Here is a 19096-nt window from a genome sequence, read left to right on the forward strand (position 1 = left end):
TGCACGTAATTTTGAACACCGGTAAAAACTTGTCGATGTTCATGGGAAGTCTATGTTGAAATTCTACGCATTCTAGGCCATATTTGCTAAAAATAGGTGATGTTCAGTTCATCTTTATAGATTGGTTTTTAACAGAGTTTTTCCTGAAAGGGTCAGATCTCTGTAATCTTTTGGGATTGAAACCGTCAAAGCAGCCGAGAAAATGGAACTAAATCGGCCTATAAAATGATCTCGCTGATAAGTCAAGGAATTTGCGTTTCGAGATCGTTCCTTCAGTATCGACTTACTCGCCCGATAGCTACTACATTCTGAAATGGAAAAACTATTTGCTTTCATATTGAAGCAATTGGTCACGAGTAATGTCCCGCAAGAACAGAAGCTTTGTTTGCTGATGAGAAACAGTGAAATCGTAACCTGATTTCGGCTAGCACTGTCTCGTAAGATTTTCAGTTAGAGATGCCAAACAAGCTCACAGTATTTTTTCCAATTCGGTTTTTTGACTGAATTAAAAGCGTGAGATTAACGGAGTCTTTGATACTTTATATAATTACAATACTGGCGATTTTCGCATCAATTTGATCAGCAATTTGCAGGACTCTCAGAATCCGAGGAAACTTTGTGGTTGTTAAGTGATCATCATCATAGAGTCCGAGCAATCCGGGTGCCCTGAATTATGACTGAATATATTTTAGACTTCCAAGTTATTCGATATGGGCCGCTGTTTTCCAGTCTCCTTGAAGGCCCGCAGCATGCATTTCGATGGCAAACAACCAGTGACTGCGGGATCAGCCCCGACCTTTTCCAGGTTCACTGCTGAACATAGCTTTAGTTGGACTCTGTTCCGGTTTTTGCGCTGCTTATCTAGCCTATAGTACTATGCTATATTTCACCCTAAGGAGGAAAATTTGGTAAAAACCAAAATTGCTCACTAGGGTGAAAATTTGTTGGTAAAACCAGTCTTTGTACAGGAGGGCACAAATCCTTATTTCATACTTAGTTGCGTTTCGGCTTCGCCTCATCAGAAACCGACACTAACTTATTGTCGGGATAGATTAGCACCGGCTTGACGCAAATCCCTTAAAACTAAAACACACTTTGTGTTTCAATCGAACGACTGATCAAACGTGATGTCCCGTTCGAGCAGAAGTTCTGTTTATGCCGATGAGACACAGTGAAGCCGAAACTTGTCTTGGCCTAGCAGGCCTATGCGGCTTCACTGTGTCTCATCGACATAAACAGAACTTCTGCTCGAACGGGACATCACGTTTGATCAGTCGTTCGATTGAAACACAAAGTGTGTTTTAGTTTTAAGGGATTTGCGTCAAGCCGGCGCTAATCTATCCCGACAATAAGTTAGTGTCGGTTTCTGATGAGGCGAAGCCGAAACGCAACTAAGTATGATAGCCCATAGTAGCCGGTCGTGTTTTTCTCTGCCTTTCCGAGCAAATTCTTATGGGTCCAAGCACCATACAACCCCTTAAAAAGACCATAAATATGGTCCGCGCCAAGTTTCACATAACACATAAATACACCAAAATATGGCTTTTATATGGGATCTATAGGAAACTTGAAAATACTATAAAAACACCATGCGGTGAGAGTGAAAGATGACCAGTTCATGGGGGTATTATGGGCTCTTCATTTGCTCGGGTTCCAATGTCACTATGTTTGTACACTTGGTTCAGGGCCTGCGCCATTCTCGATTGTGCTACCGAATATTAAGCGCAAACCTCTCTCAACAGACGCCCGAGCATAGTTTGTCTCTTTCAATGACTTCGCTTCATTGCCGTTCAGGGCAACAGAGAGTATCAGCGATTTGTATAGAGTAATTTTTGTGCACGTCTGTAGGCTAGTTTTAGGGTTTTAGCTGTCTACGCAAACATTAGAGTCCGTAATCGGAACATGTCTTTGTATTTCGCGGCTAATATTGTTATCGCATGTCATGTGTGTTCCAAAAATATAAATTCTTCGACAACCTCGTATCGTTTCTCATCGATTTCCTCCTAGGAACTAACACCGTTCGGACTGTATCGCTCTCCACCAGCTATCATGTACTTTGTTTTGGTACAATTTATCGTCAGTACGATTCACGCCACCTCTTATGTAAAAGGCACAAATACCTATTCCACTGTAACGCTACGTCGATGTCGTCTACGAAGCGACGAAGCATCTCCTGATAATGGTACCGGATGCATATTCGGCTATTTTGACACTCGAATCTGATCCATATAGCGTCATAGGAATCAGTTTAATCCGAGAGCGTTGTGCAAGCATTAACTGCCCCAATTTTTTCTTTCGTTTCACTGAATCGTACGCCGCCTTAAAATCCACAAACAGATGACGAGTCAACTAGTTATACTCCCGGAATTTAACCACGATTTGTCTTAGGGTAAAAGCATCAGGGCCGTCGTTGATCGTTCTTTTCGAAACCCGCCCAAAAAGGGATTCAACAGAATACTTAACAGAAAACGAAAAAGTTCCTTATAGATGGCATTGAGAATCGTTAAGCGTCGATAGTCGTTACACTCGAGTTTGAGGCCTTGACATTTTTGTTTCGATTGTAGAGGTTTCAATCTTAGGGCCATTCGCCTCTTCTTCGGGTTAGAAAAATTTCTTTACAAAAATCTGTAACCCTAAGTGCAGGGTTGGGAATCAAACCCAGATGCGTTGCGTACAAGAAAATCGACTTACCAACTACGCTATGCGCACGCCCTGGCGATACGCATTTTTCTCGTTCAGCAAGCGCTCCCCTTTTCGCAGCGACGCGACAGACTAGTTCGAGAAGGTTTAAAGTCAATGACCGCTGTAAAACAATGCTTCAAGATTAACACATTGTAGTTGGACCGAGACATCTCCATTAACGCAATGTGCAGGATACCGGTATTTAACTCAGTATACACGAACAAGTGCCGTCAGCTGCTCGAAATCGACTGACGTTTCAGTTTGTAACTTACTGCGTGGTCTGAACAGTTGTAGATGTTAAATCGCGAACAAGCAATTGTATTCTCTACACATAACTAGTCCATAATTGAGAACGATTAACTAGAGAATTGTACAAATACCAACTTAAACGACCGGCTTTTCCTGCCAACGACATCTCATTTGCTAATTGTGGATCGCTTGAAGCTTATAAAAAATTGATTTTTTAAAAGTTGTCTTTTCACTCCTTCACAGTTGTAGCTGTCGTTAGCGGTGACAAATCTTGTAATCGAGTGGGTTGGCCTACCCATACTCTTCTTCTTCTTCTTCTTCTTCTTCTTCTTCTTCGCTTCTGTTTGGCTTGTTTGTGAAACAAAGCCCAAAATGGCACAGCATATAAAGCTATATTGCCAGTTAATTTTCGTTTATAGTCCAATGGACTTTACTTTTTGTGACTAACCGACGATAAACTCGCAGCGCCACAAAATTGGTCCACCACAGCACGAGTAATTCGCCCAATCAAGGTGAAAAAAGCGAATTATCTAGCACTCGGTGAAAACCAACATGTCGACACGTTGAAATTTTCACCGGAAGTGCTACCCATACTCAACAACGTGTTTCAAGTTGCAACGAAAACAAAATCATAAATATCGGCTCTGTACATAAATATTTCCTGTATTATGATGCAATTGGACACAGGTGATTTCCATAGGAGTCAACTTTGTTTTCTCAGTCAAGGAGAGGGACACATTTTACATCATTTGAAATCAACCGTTGCTGTGCATAAACGTAGCGGCTCGAGCTAAGAACGCTCCTGCAATACACTCATCTTGATGTACACTATTCTACTAATAGGGATAAGACCAACGAATTTTTGTTTTAGTCGTTTGTGTTTCCATCCCGTTGATCACGTATTGCAACTGAAATAACTGTTCTTTATTTTAGCTTTCGACTGTGACGACATCCGTAATGGCTAAAAGATAGAATCGAACTTAATCTCGAAGTATGTCTTCACCACAAACTTTAACGGAGAGAGGCGCCAATGAAAAATAGTAGGATTCAGTGTTACCACCGAACAGCTTCGCCGATGTTACATCGTATTGCCTGCGACGAATAGACTACGATTTTTGGCCCGACTACCATCATTTTGGTTATTGGCCACGCCGTCCTCGAAACGAAACTGATGGGGTTTCCAAAGAAAAGATCAACGTTTTTCAGCCCATCCCGTATCATCCCGGCACGACACGATATGGGTCAACAAGCATTTTGCCGCCACCAATGCCATTCCCAAATCCAACTTGGTCAGTTTGGTCTCTCTCACTCATCAGTCAGTGCCGTTACCACCACCAAGAAGAAGAAGAAGCAGAGGGAAATAGTTTTCTCGCTGTGAAAGGAACGGACACCAGACACTGGACACAGAGAACAAGGGAACGTAGCCTGAACTCTACTAAGAAGATGGACATCGGTCAGCAGCAGCAGCAGCAGGATAGGTTCAACGCCAAAAAGAAAGCAAAACCTCACGGGAACAAAAAAAAATTCTGCTGCTTGACACAGAATGTAGGAAAAATTCACAAATTGAAGTAAATGGCCATCGCGGCGCACGTGTGTGTATGTGTGTAATTGTGCCCACGTGTGTCTGTATGCGCATATTTTGCAGCTCTCTAAGAGATGAGGGTGATTTTGGACGAACAACGGCAAAAAGGGCGAAAGAAAACCTCCGCACTCCTCATGAGTTATTTAATCTTACTGCTTGACTGGCTGACAGCAGCGGTCATAGCGCACATACAAACGCACACACATACATACGCCACCCGCTGGTTCGCGAATTCTTCGAAATCAAGCATGTGGGGTTGGTTAGGCGTTTTCCACACCGGTGCCGGTCGGTCGCTGAAGGTGGTAGAGCAGTACTACACTGCAGTAAACTTGGCTGCAACCTAAGAATTTTCCCGCGCCGGACGGAACCACCATCCGACATTCCAACCGCGCGCGCGTTGTGAGATTGCGGTGTGTAGTGGACACCTGAGCACGTTCTGCCTCTGCGTCCGACCGTCCGTCCCGGTCGTTTGTGTAGTTAAGCAAGAGGACCTTTTCCACCCAGAATCGCCATCCCGCGAGGGACAACGAAGACGGAAGAAAATCGATTCGCCACCGAAAAGGACACGTACGGAGTTTTTTTTTGCACGCTGGGGAAAGAATTGTCTGTGTCTGCTCATGTGCGGTAATTGGAGGAGTTTAGCTTCTTCGATCGGTTGGAGGTCAGTTCAAGGCTGAACGATGTTGTAAAAGTTTCGCCACACAGGATAATTCCCGACAGTCAAAACGGTAAATCTCAGCCCAGACACTAACGGTATCTGCTAAATCCGACGCAGCCTCATTTGCATCTCTAATGATGCCTAAATTTCCAGAAACCATAGCCTGCAGGTAGCTATCGCATCGCGCGACCTACAGAGATATAAAGGAAAAAAAATCCGCAGACAGTCAATTTTGACCGCAGGACGACGAAGTTGCTGTTTGCTGTTGTCGCGTCCCATCAATCTAGAATCCACTAGCAGTTTGAGTCTTGGACGGCCAGGCCAAGCCTGGCACGCAACCGTTTCCCTGTCGGCTATTCGGGCGGAGAACACGTACTCTAATGAATTATAATTAACCGTTTTCAACCTGTCGAGAAGCGAAATGAGACCCGGCTGCCAAAACGCGACTAACTGCATGGCGCGGCGGCTGACGTTGTTATCCTCCCGGCCTAACCCGCTGTTGAATCGTATCGGAGTGTGTGGAACAACGGCTATCCTGTGGTGGGTTTCCGTTTCTTTCGTTTCGCGTTCGTCCTTAGCACCGAGCTGCAGTTTGTACCACACGCACACACCGCACCACATGACTGACTGACTGACCGTCAGCTTGAGTCCCCTTATTTTTTTTTTCGAATATTGATTTTAATTTCGTCGCGACTTTTGCCGCGGTGCCCGCCCGGGATCCTCGTCGTCATCATCCAACAGTGTGCCTTTTCCTTATACTGTGGTTCGATACCACAGTGGTTCTGGCTAGCTAATAAAAGCACCCTCTCCCCCCCCCCCTCAAGTGTTTCGATGCACGTTGCAAACCTTTACCTGTGCAAGGCTCAATCCACCGGGAAGGGATTGTGTGACGGAGGGTAAAATTAGCGCGATATCCCCTCGGGGTTCAAATTTTTGGGCAAGAATAACCGTTATGTAGGTTTGTAGTTTTTTGCGGTCGCAATCGCCTGCTATGAACTGCCTTCTTCGGTGATGGCTTGTTTGAAAACGCGAGGGTTAGACAAGCTGCAGTTTTTTTTTGTTCGACTGCCTTGTCCGCGAGCGAGCTGTCTTTTCGTAGTGGTGCATGATGTGTTGAACCGTAATTTTCTAATTTTTGGTTATTAGAGACAGAGTTTACCTGCTCGGTTGAATATGTTTGCGAAATATGGCGACGACGACGAGTGCGCTGCTGAGAATTGAGTGGGAGAGTGAGGGATGGCTTTATGTCCGTTAGATTCAACGAGGGGTACGCGAAGCCGTGTGGTGTCCGGCGGGCTGAAATCTTTTTGCACTATTTCAACCAAGAATAGAACCTCTGGGAACTGCTCCCATGTCGTAAGAGGCGACTAACAACATGCTAGGAGTTCCTAGGCCGACGTTTTGCTCCGTACCGAAGACTTAATCTGGACGGACCTTAAGGTTTTCCATATTACCCTCTTTCCAGTCTGTATTTAGTGAATCACTGACATATACTCACCTTTTCTGATTCGCCTTTCTTGATTGTGTACCAACGTTTTAAGTTTCTTCTGGCGGTTGTATATTAGCCGTAAATGACGAAATCTAATTCTACACTAAGTAACAGAATATATTAATATACCGGCACTTCCACGCCAAGGTTTAACTTCCAAAGCTTTGGTTTAAAAACCGTTTTTAAAAAATGGAAACTTTCATGTAGGAAATTTATTGAATTGGCCTAAGATGGAGCTGTCGAATTTCACAAAAAGCTTTTTATGTTGCAAGTGATCTGTAGTTGTGTTAAATTAGGTATTTTTCTATTATATTTGTAACCGTCTACTGACAAATCTACATTTACGAATACCTCCAAAAGTGACTCCTTGAGGTCTCATGAAGGCCTGACACTAGCTTTATGATACTTTTGCTTTTCTAAACAGTAATAAAAATCTCAACATTCAAGAACTTCACTTTGTCAGAAAATGTAGGGCCATCGGAAGCTAAAACTTCGTAAAATCGCACTCCTGGTCCTTTTTTCAGTGCAGTACTCTACGTCACTCGTTCAAATTTGCACCGCTCTTATGGTAGTCGGTATTTGCTAGTATTACTGTTCTCCCATCCATTCTGGTAGTCAAACGGTGGGATAGCAAAATTCTTACAAGTTTCCTATCTCATGCCTCCACGCGAGTCTAAGTCTATTGATGATATTTGGTCCTTAGACCGCAGAATGAGAGGGTGCGAACAGAATGAGAGGGTGCGAACAGATCTAGTCGAGAAAACATTGCCGTAAAAATGAATAGTTGATCGGAAATTAGCCCCAATACGACTAATCTGACTAGTATCTATGAAGACGGGTCAATACGTATTGAAAATTCGCCGCGTCTGTTTTTATGAACCTAATTTAAAGCTCCGTTATTGCTAACAAGCCCGTGCATCAGGTTAACAATCCTTTATATTTCCCTTCAGTGTTCGGTATTATCGCTCGTATACTTGTATTCCACAAACAATCCGATATGGAAAATAAGAAATACTTTCCTTGATTTATAACATCTCTCGCTATTTTTGCCTGTATAATGTGTTATCACTCGGTAGTTTTCAAGCCAATAAATATATCGTAGAGAAGAAGTAGCGAATTCTGTCCAAATACTGTTGCAATAAATAGTGATCCGGCCCATTACGCGGATAAGATTAGCTTTTCTAGGCAATACTCCCACGGTCGGCCGTGTGGAGTTCAAATTGCTTTTGTTTAGGGAACATAGTATACTCTCGGTAGCCGGCTGCCCAGAGTTTAAAAATAACCAAAAACTAAACAAGATCATCTCTTTTTCGAGTGATCGTGCACTCGAAGACTAACTAAACAACTACCTAATAAAACATGCTTTACAGGTCGCATCGTTTGCTTGGAGCGAATCCTAGACCTGATACCCTTCCAAACCACCAACTCCGCGACACCTATGGAAGAGTCTGATGAATCGTCGTCCTTCCGTTAAGTAGGTGGAGCATCAACACTTCCCGTCTACCTTATCCTTTATCCTTCCCCGTGAACGATGGAGATGGGGGCGGCCGGCAATGATGGCTATCATGCTGTTGAGGTTTTAATATGGGTCGGATTGGTATGAATTCCTACTTACCACTTCCTAAGCAACTCTTATTAGATAATCAGCAGTCAAACATGATGAAGTCAGTGTGCAATCCGCCAAAATCATCGTCACAACGCAACGCAACGCAACGTTAGATTCAACGAGGGGTACGCGGATTGGGTTACGGGTAGCTTTTGTTTTTTTCACCAAAGAGCCGGTACCTGTTGGAGTGTGTCGTGTTAGTTGTATTTGAACTGTGGAAAGTCAAAACCATCGAACAATTTAGGCTACAGGGTGACCCCGTTAGTTTAGTGAGATGCCTGTCAACATGTAGATTCAAACAAAAGTATCGGTGACATAACTTCAACCAAGAATACGCTTCAATTGAATGATGAGAATGGAAAAAAAATTGACAGCCCATTGTGAAACAGTTCACACACTCTCCCGCCGTGCCTTGAGGCAGCATCTTGGGACGAATTTTTTTTTTTGTGAAGACTTCAAAGATCCAGAAGCGTCACGATCGCTAGCCCGAAGAATGCAAGTTTGATGCGAACCGTACAATTCTTGCCCTACTAATCGGCGCCAGATTGTAACTGGCCAGCCTAACGAGCCTCCGAGGTAGGTAAGTGGGTGGTTTATGCGCCACTCTCAGTTGAGAGACCACCCACCTGTTATAGAGCTGGCCGGCCTAGTGAGACCCCTCGGGAGCAGGTTCTGGTTTTCCTCTCTTTAGGAAGGAAGCAAGTTAGCTGGAGACACAGTCCGTCCGCGTCGATGATCCGCGTGCTATACGAGCCAAAGATAATCCGAAACGGCTAATGCGAATTTATTCCGAAACGAAGATTACACTCGCGGGTTGTTATCATCACTGGCAAAGTCCAAACCGCCAATTCGATCAATCAGAGTTCGACTAGAGAGTGATTCCGGATGGTATCGGGGCCAACCTCCCCAGTAAAAGAACAAACAACCAAAAAAAACTAACACGACACGATTTAACTAGAACTGAAAAACTTCACCAAGACGACAATCAGTACATTTACCCTACGGGATGCATTTTTCTGCTATATCGCAAACAGCACATTTTCGCTACATCAATACATTTATTTATACAATCCTCCTTCAGTTTCTCATTCCGATATTCGTTTCAACCTAGCTAGGCAGTTTTCCCTTCCCTTCAATCATCCTCTCTCCTATCTTGTGCGACGCAATACTACCTATTGTGCGTCCTCTCGAGGTGTGCTTTGTTCAGTGCTGTGCTAATTGAACGGCAATCTATATGGGCGAGCCACGGATGGTAAAACTTGACGGTAGGGTACGGCCGTCTATGGTGACCCCATGCGCATGGACATCACAAACATAAAAACACTCTACTCACGACCTAGGTTTTACGTGACGATGTTGGGCGGGAGACGGCGATTCCTTCTACTGCTGCTGCTGCTGATGCGATGTGCAATCACTCCTGATCGCGCCTAGTGTACGACGATAATCTTCACCGCCGATTCGTGGACTGCTGGCGGGGTAGTGCCGCCAAATCTCCCGGTCGTCACCGGAAAATGTACTGGGTGTGCTGGTACTGCGTTTCGGTAGTCGAATGGTCCTGCCAAGGCGCGGTTTGACGGATGCTGCCTTCTTCCGGTCACGTGTACCACCGGGACCAACCTTGAGACGAACCGTGGGGTCAAGAGTGGTTACCAACGAGGAGATGTGATGCTTTGGACGTTCGACGGCTGCCACGAACCTGTGAAATAGATTGCCGTTGCACGGGAACAAATAAGCACAAGCACATTTTTTTGGTAACCAAAATTACGGGTTTACCTTAAAATCTTCTTCGGTGCGCACACAAGAATCGCCAAGCTAATTTGGGTTTCACTATCAATTGCTATTCTGTTAGGGAAGGGAAACTGATTATTGAACTGGGTGAAACTTTTAAGGCCGAATTTAATTACCACGCTGAACACATCACGGCGCGAACAAATGACGAACCACTCTTGCCTCTTCCACTGATTAGTTCAAAGTGGTTTATTGGGCTTTGAAAATCCTCAGATTAACCGCGGTTTGAAGGTCTTCGCTAGCGGATCTGACGTATTTTCCACGAAGTGGACAATAGCGACATTCTCGAATTCGCATTAACAGTCCCGAGTTTCCCCAGCTGCATAACAGCATCTCATTTCTACGGGTGGCTTCAAGTGTGCCAGCCCGTCGCTTGCCAGCCATCAGAGTGAAACAGACTCTTCACCGAAGGATGCAAGGGTTCGTGAACTCTTGATAAGGTCGATAGCCTCTTTCGGTAGCCAAATTACACTCCCATCGGTAGCGACGCTAGGCAAAGCAAACTACAAATTGGCGCGTGCGAAGAACGGTGGTAACTCAAGTGGATTATAGCAAGTCTATTTTAAAGAAGTCTCTCTCGCGCTACCGTAGCAGCTCGATTTTATGAACGCGGTAAACATGAATAACGAAAATTAAATATTAATAATATTAAACAAAACTAAGTTAAATTATAACTACAGAACTATATACATTTACATATTTACAATAATGTACTCGTTACAAGATCTAGTTCCACTAACCCTTAGTTGAGCCACGAACCTTCCCCCACCCCTGTCGAACCTATACACTAAACGAATTTGTTCTAGGTCAGTATTTCGCCCGGTGCAGACCACTTCTCCGGAAGTGCCATCCCATCCATCGTTCGGCAATAAATATGACAAACTATAAACCGCTGGCTGCTATAACTGGCTGGCTGGTTGGCCGGCCGGGAACACAGCGGAAAGAAGTAGTAGGAGAGTACAAAACCAAACATCATTTGTTCGAACCGAATCCGGAGAATCTTTCCGAAGAAGGAACCACAACAAAAGACCGAAGAGAAGACGATGATCATAGCACATTAAATATTAACTAGTCTGCATGTGATTGCGTCTCCCCCTCTATTCTACCCAGCCCGGTACTGTCATGGTTGGCCACTTGACAAAGCTTCTGGAGAAGAAAAATCAATGGGATTTAGGAGTTTTGTTGGATGGTTGGTTCGGAGCAGAAGGAAAAGGGGGGAGCAGTCTGTTTATTTCTTTTTTAATGCTTTGCACTAAGGGACTGCAAGCGGGAAAAAAGTTAGGTTATGTATTATGTGTCTATGTGTATGTGTTTGTGGATGGATGATGCCAATCAATGACGTAGTTTTGTTCTGTACTCTGTACTGCACATAATAGTGATAGAATGTAGTAACACAATCTTGTTCGGTGGCCGTAACAAGAGAAACGGGGGAACATTTTTCCTTTCAATGATTTTTTTCGGTCAGCTAGTGTATGGAAGTCATGCCTTCACACTACGGTAGATTCTGTACCGAGAAAACGATTCAATCGGGCGCCAACCGACCGAGAGTGAAAACGAAGAGTACAGCGTGATATAAAAGTTATGTGTATATTTTTACGATTTGATTTATTTGTTTTTTTTTGTTCGTTCTTCTTCGTGCTCCCTTCCCGGAGCAGGTCCTCACGGTGGTGCCCGCATTCAACAGGTTGCTAGTTAATTATATTTTTCTGGTTATACTTTTCTAACCTAACTTCGTCCGAACACTGGTAGACGCGATGACGGAGAGACTGTACTGTGGAGCGTTCTGACGTAGTTGTCTGGGTCTAGGTAAGTACACCGAAGACCTTGGACCAAAACAACAACAAAAATTGCCCTATGTACTACCCACCATCCGCACTCGGCCTGCTGCTGCTGATGACGACGATGATGCCGCACTACAATTGTTCCGCCCGCGCTGCGTCGTCCCTTTCGGTTTGCCGCTTGCAGAACATAATTTGCATAGGCATTTCATGCAGTATTAGAATTTAAATTTAGCGCGAAGCAGTCTATGGGGGAGTGTGGAGGAGGGGTAGAGGTGCTGATTGCGTGCTACTGGAAAAGGGCGACCGTTTTTCGTACGGATTGGATGGTGGTGGATAGCGTGGAGGAAGGAGCGATTAATTTGTTTGCGTTTTTTCTCTTGCTGTGTGGCAGCTTCGTCGATGATGATCGCTGGCTATCTGCGCGTCTCAACGGTTGATGAGTTTGAAGTGTCCGGAGGACATGTCTGGAATCCTTCGTTGTGGTTATGTTTGTGGCACGATATTGCGTGGAACCATTGCGTCGATCGTTGTGGGGTTGCTCCATGCGCTTCTGACATGTCGATTAATGTATAGTTTGCTCGATTAAGGGGTTAGGTACCTTTGAGCTTTGAGGTGAAATGAAGTGTTTTTTTGTGATTTCTCAACGTCAAGTTTCACATTACCCAGCTAAGGAGTATCTAATAGAATATGTTTGCATGGATTTGTAAAAACACTTATGTGAAATTGGCCGGGGCTACGGTTGTTACCCTTAACGTCTCTTATTAACCCTTTCTCGTTTATGGTGTCTGTAGAGCGCCATAATTTAAAACAGCTAAAATATTTGTTTACAAAAACAAGTAAGCTTGATAACTGGGGCTTTCAGCTTTCATTATAGCACTCACAATTGTTAGTATTATCAGTAGAAGTGAAGTTATTGCAATTCAATTGATTGAATTCCGCTGAAGCAGTGCAGCCAAGGATAGTTTTAGTGAAGGGTGCAAAATGAAGTTTTGATAAAACTTTGTTGTCTTTCAATATTATTGAAAACTGATAGAACCTATCAATTGAACCCGTCTTCGACGCAATTGAAGTATTGCAAATATTCTAGGAAAATTATACTAAGCGTTGAAATATAAAAATTGAGCAGCTTGTAGCACTGCGAAAGAAGCACATATCTTGAACATATCTTGTTTTTTTTCTTGTTTCATGACCATTTTGCTATGGAAAAATAGTTATGAAAAATTGCGTAGGAGCATCGTTTGGGAATAACAATTGATCCAGTCCAAGCAAGAATTTCGCCTGAGAGCCACCATTGCGGGCCACGACCATCTTTACCGTAACTTGGGATGAGAAAGGAAGTGTTGATGTAGTTCTTACTTAACGGAAGGCCCCGACTCAGTGACACTCCCATAAGTACCACAGATTGGGTAGTGGGTGGGTTGTTAGTCAGGATTCGCTTCAAGCAAGCGATGCGACTGAGAATATACTTTCGTGCATAAGATGTTTGAATAGTTTATTGACTGTAGGATACGTAAATGAAATAAAAAATGTTTTAAAAAAGTCGGTCAGGTAGTGGGATTCAACTGAGAAGGCTTCAAAAAGCGGCCATCTTTGAAAACGAAAAAGCGGTGTTTTGCACACCGTTGACGACATCTTCAGGAAAACCAATTATTAGTACACTAACAATGGCCCGAATTCATTGATGGCTTTGCAAGAAGATTGTGTAAAGGATTGCCTATTAAAATGCTTTTTTTAATTTTTCAAAGATGGGCGCTTTTTGAGGCTTTCACAGTTGAGCCCTAATAGCGTTTGGGATGAACACGATAGCTTCACCATCAATGCGCCAACTGATCTAATTTTCCCTTAGGCCTTTCTTATTAGCTACAACCTTAATTTTGTTGCTGAATCACCCACAAAAACATGATTGTTTGGCAAGCCGATGAATTTGCGTTACAACTTCCGTCTCATCAGTAACATGGTGGGCCGACTTGGCACAGAATCCAAAGAAAAGAATGGAAGACTACATCCGTTCGCGAGCAAACGACGGGTAACGAGTGAAGTGCCGCAAGTGTCGTATTGCTAATGTGAAACAAAGCAAAATCGAATCCTGGTTTCGGCTAGTAAGACGATGCGTGTATCACTATGCTATTTGTTTTCGTGAAGAACATTGGATTATATCATTTTGCTAATGACCTTAACTTTAAAAAGTCGAGGAAGTTAAGTTTCGAATTCGTCACATCAGTATCGTGACATACCGACTTGGTCGCCATATAGCATTTTTTTTTGAATTTTGCGTCTATTTGGAGGCCAAACCGATCTGCCATATTACTGATGAGACAGAAGTCGAAACGCGAATTCGGCACTTACCAAATTTTAGTTATTGTGATTTGTAGCACATTTCTTCTAGTTCAGGTTTCAGTAATAGAGAAGATTATTCGTTTCGTTATCAGTTTCCACATTTACTGACTGCTCGATCGGCACAGGAAACTTGATTTAGTATGTATGCCTTATTAAACATTCTAAATGGCTTCTAAATGATTCTCAACAATTAGCGAACGAATCAATAAAATAAATTGGTTTATTACCCCGAAACTAAAAGTGTGATTCAAAAGGAATCCGGATGAATATGATCTGCCTGATTCGCGAACTTTTAAACATTTGTGAAGAATCGCTATTCCGCGTAACCTTGCAGCTCGATTGCTCAATAAAACTCGTAATTAGTTCACGATGATCCAAAATCGATATCCACAAAATTAGTAAAAGCAGAATTTCAAGGACATTTCTCGCCATAATGATGCTGCAGCATTTTCCGGTTATAAACTACCAATTCCTCAAAAGCGGAAAAATTATTACAGGTCCCGTATGGCCCTCCTTGACGACTTTATCGTTCGGTTTTGATCACAACAGTAGCTCCTGCTACAAATACCCTGCCAAATAATCAGTTTCGAGATAAAATTATCGAAACAAAAAAACAAAATTCATTGGGAGCGTCCATCGTGCAGGGACGCCAAATCGAAATTTGGTTTCAGTAAAAAAACTGTCTCCATCTGCGATGCATTAAAGACAAAAAAACAAATCTGTATTAAAATTCCAACGAATCTGTGAAATCGAAATATTTGCAAAAAAATGTAGAAATCAATGAAATTTTCGAAAAAAAATCCAAATCTGTCATTTAAGAAGAACAATCCGAGATTTTTAAATTTATCTGTGACATTACAGAAAAAAAATCTGTAAATCTGGCAGCCCTGCCTCCGTGTCGTAACTTCAAAAAGTTTCGTTTTTCATCACCCATTAGAAGACGGGAGCTGCGGTATTTCCCGATTATAGCCTGTTTATTTTTCCATAACAGGGTCCGTATAACCGTCTTCGATAGCTTCAACGTTCGGTTTTGGTCACAAACGCAGAGCTACTGCTGCAAAAACCCTGTCAGATAATCAGTTTTTGGGTGGAATAATCGTTACAAAAATTCTTTGAAAGTTTCCCCCCTTTGTTTCAGTCAAAAAATCCTGTTTTTACCCTTTGCGATGCACAAAATTTCATAACAAAAATCTGTATTGAAATTTCAACGAATCTATGAAATTTCGGAATATGTGCAAAACTGTCGAAAATTTTCAAAAGAATGCCCAAAACCTGTCATCTTTGAAGAACAGTCAGTCTGTGTCAAAAAGTTGTTTAACTTTTCTGCTACATTACAGTAAAAAAATCTGTGAATATGGCAACGCTGTCTTTTCGTCGTAACTTAGCTTCCAAAAGTTGGATTTTCACCTTCCATTAGCAGATGTGAGTCGAATATGAGTAGCACCAAATAATTTGATTATTTGATAATTCGACTAGTTGACACACCGCATGCGTGAGCTTAACGGAGCCCTTGGATCGCTTATGTATTTACGCGTGAAAAATAACAAATAGTGGGATAGTGTCCATAAGATATAGCTATGGCGCATTGAGATTTGGAAAACGTTTTTTTTTACTATATTTTGAGTCATCGTCGGTCATGGTGTTTTGATGGTGTTCGCGGTGAAATGTTCTTCCTTGCACCGTGCATTTACGGTTCACGAGCAGCAATTCCAAAACAAAGTCTGTATTTTAGTAAAAAAAATTACTGAACCAATCTGTACGAAATTTACAAAAAAAATTGAAACATTCACAAAAATCTATAGGAATCCGTGAATTTTTCATAAAAAAAATACCAGAAAAATTGCCATCTGTGTCCAAAAAGTGTTTAATCAATCTGAGACATCACAGAACAATCGGTGAATGTGTGGCAACCCTTGTTACGAGGGCCATCTTCGGTGCATTAGCTTCCTCGCACGAAGGCTGTTGATTTGGAGGTACTGGACGCAGATTTTGCAGTTGTCAGTATAGTTATGCACAACGAACTGACTAAATCTGACATTACATTTTCCAGAAAAAAAGTGTTTTCCAGGTTAAATTTGGATTGTTAAACACGAAAACAATACTCATTTTTTTGTTTTCAAAGAAGTGTTCTTTTTCAGAAAGGCGGCTTGTAACCGTAATAAATTTATATTTAACCTACCACAAATTGCGCATTTTTGGAAAGGGCACATCATTTTTCGAACTGTAGCTCTTTTACGTTGATCGGATTTTTTTTTCACGACACATTGACGAGCAACTGTTAAAAGTACCTAAAATGTAAAAAAAACTCCCAAGCGCTTCTTTGGTAATGTAATTGCACATCTTTTTCGTGTTAAGCAGCGACGCAGTAATTGTTTAAGAAAAGCCTTCTTTCTTAGCTTAACGCGATTTTCCAAAAAAATGTAAAGAGGTGTTATCAGTACAGTGTGTCTAATATGATGGAACTGCATATATGCGATTGTCGTAATCCCAAACTTCATTTTACCCCCCACAAATTTTTCACCTGGTAAAAACTTGATCCAATACAGAAAGTCAACAGAATTTCAACTAAGTTACAGTATTAGATTTGAAAATGTTTTGCTTCACCATTTGGGGATTGCAGCACCGGTGGGAATCAAGATGTCAGAGATAAGTTCCAAATGCCACTGACCGACAGTGGCATTTATCATAGAAAAATAAACTGGTCTGGTCATCCCATGCAAGTAACTTACTCTCGGGACGTAGTAGGTGTTAGCTCTATCGATTTTCCACCATTTTTACTCTGCGGTACATTTCAAGATCATTTTGCCGCCGGCAAGTTCCGCTCAATGATAATGCGAGTATCCAATTTATACCGGTCAGTATTATTAGCGAACATTCGATTCCTTGTCACGAATAATTGCGAATGGAATCATGAGTAAAAAGTAATACGCCTCTCCATATTTTGTGATAGACAATTTTAGTAACCAGTGATATTTCATAATTCAAATGATGGATTCTGGGCTACACGATTTCTGGAATAGAATTCAGTGTTCTTCCTAGGAATTAGGTAGGGTAAAGTGTCTATGTTGGCCCTATTGGAGAGCGCGCGGAACTATTTCAGTGAAATCAGACCTCAATAAGTCCCGATTTTTTTTTTAAATTTTGCTATTCAGGAATCGAGATTTCGTATATATTTAAGAAATGAAGAAAATCAGGAATTCAACAAACAAGCTTCCGACAATTTCGGTAACCAGTGAAATTTGGGAGTCTGAAGGTGGAATTCGGGGCTTAATGATTAATGTTGCGAAATGTGGGATGTCACCCCAGGATTCTACAAAAATACGAATCTTGGCATCTACTCAGTCGGAAATAAAAGTAATTGATTTAGCAACCAGATTTTACTGCATTGCGGAAATTTTACAATTTTTAAACCATTCAAGTTTTACTTTGTATATTCAAACAAATTCCCTGTCTAAATGTTAAAAATAAAATAACTAAGATAATACTGTTACCGTTTCTTGCCTTAACGATGAAACCGTAAGGCTTCGAAAAGATGGTAATAAACCCAAAATGCCATATCTTCTGATTAAAAGCAAAAAGGTCGTTAAAATCGTTCAAATCACATTTGGCAAGCTACTTTTATAGCCATGTGGCACTTCGGTTGTCTATGCTTTCCGTATCTTGTGTGTTAAACCAGGATTCAATCAATTTAGGAGTACCGTTTCGCCTTAACTATTAGCGAAGTATCAATTCTAACTACCGGTTTGTTTCTTATCTCTCTACATGAAGAGTGTAGTATCGTTGCACCTGGTTGTGAAATGTGAAATGAGTGAGCAACAGAAGATAAATTTGCTAATTCAGGCAAATATTATTTCGATAAACTAAACAAATTCGTACAAGAGTTACAGAGCACAAGGTGCAACAATTACTAAAATAAAAATAGAGCTCAAGGAAGTCAATTTTGTACAACAACATCACGTGCGAAATTGTATACTGACATAACATTCCTAAATTTATCCGAAGCAGAAAACTTCATGGAATAAGGCATCAAATGTGACAACGTTGAAACGAAAATCCTCGTGTAAATTAGGGTGGCAGTTATTTTTGCGATGTTGGAATTTTGTCCATCGCCGGTGAACAAATGAATCAAGGAAACAAAAAAAAAATTGGGCAAAATTTGAGCGAAATTGGACCGTTTTACCGCGTGCCCCAAAGCGATTCAAGTTTGCATATATTTTTTCATAAATTTTATATGAAAATCCATCCATCTTGAAGTATTTTTGACTGTTTTGAGTGTACTGTGGAATACGAGTAGTATTTGACAGTCTTGATAACATGGTGATCGTTAAGATTGTATCGGTGTCCACATTTCTCGACAAACATATGATTACGGCCTAAAAGCCAACTGTCAAAATCCACTTTGAATGGAAATTTCGGACAAACCGTTACGCGCCAATCAGAGATGTTTACAGTAACCGAAAGAAAAATATTTTTTCTTTCATAAACTGTTGTGAACTGTGTTCGGCTAGTAACGGTTTGTCCGGAATTTCCATTCAAAGTGGATTTTGACAATTGGCTTTTAGGCCGTAATCATATGTTTTTTTTGATGAGATTTGTTTATTTTTTTATTTGTATCTGTTATTGTGATATTAAATGCGCGACGCAACCAATTGAAAAGAAATTTGGGAAATGACAGCTAGAACCACAACATGTAAATATTGCTATCATCAACCAGCCAACATTTAAACGAGCTTGTTTACAAGGTATTAGAGTTTAGAAGGGTTTCAATTTCAGTTCGTCGTACTCTGGTGAAATCAATCCATGAAAACACTTTCTCTAAATTGTCTAAAAATGAGGTTAAACAGTTTCATGCAATGCCTCTTATCATTTTAGAGTCAGGATTATTTATTCGTTCACTGTTGTAAACAATAATAAAACTGATATT

The 19096-nt window shown here is 41.7% G+C and overlaps 1 protein-coding gene and 1 long non-coding RNA gene across 3 annotated transcripts in view; one reads left to right on the plus strand and one right to left on the minus strand.

Moving 5' to 3' along the window:
* Nucleotides 1-19096, plus strand: part of LOC131676955 (protein distal antenna-like) — a 112582-nt gene that overhangs the window by 11557 nt on the left and 81929 nt on the right. The window lies entirely within an intron of this gene.
* Nucleotides 9878-10285, minus strand: LOC131676956 (uncharacterized). Its single transcript, XR_009303263.1, has 3 exons — nt 10171-10285; nt 10040-10108; nt 9878-9962 (listed from the first exon to the last, which is right to left on the minus strand). It is a non-coding gene; the product is annotated as an uncharacterized LOC131676956 (long non-coding RNA).

The sequence above is a fragment of the Topomyia yanbarensis genome, chromosome 1, assembly GCF_030247195.1.
Source record: "Topomyia yanbarensis strain Yona2022 chromosome 1, ASM3024719v1, whole genome shotgun sequence".
Lineage (NCBI taxonomy): Eukaryota > Metazoa > Arthropoda > Insecta > Diptera > Culicidae > Topomyia > Topomyia yanbarensis.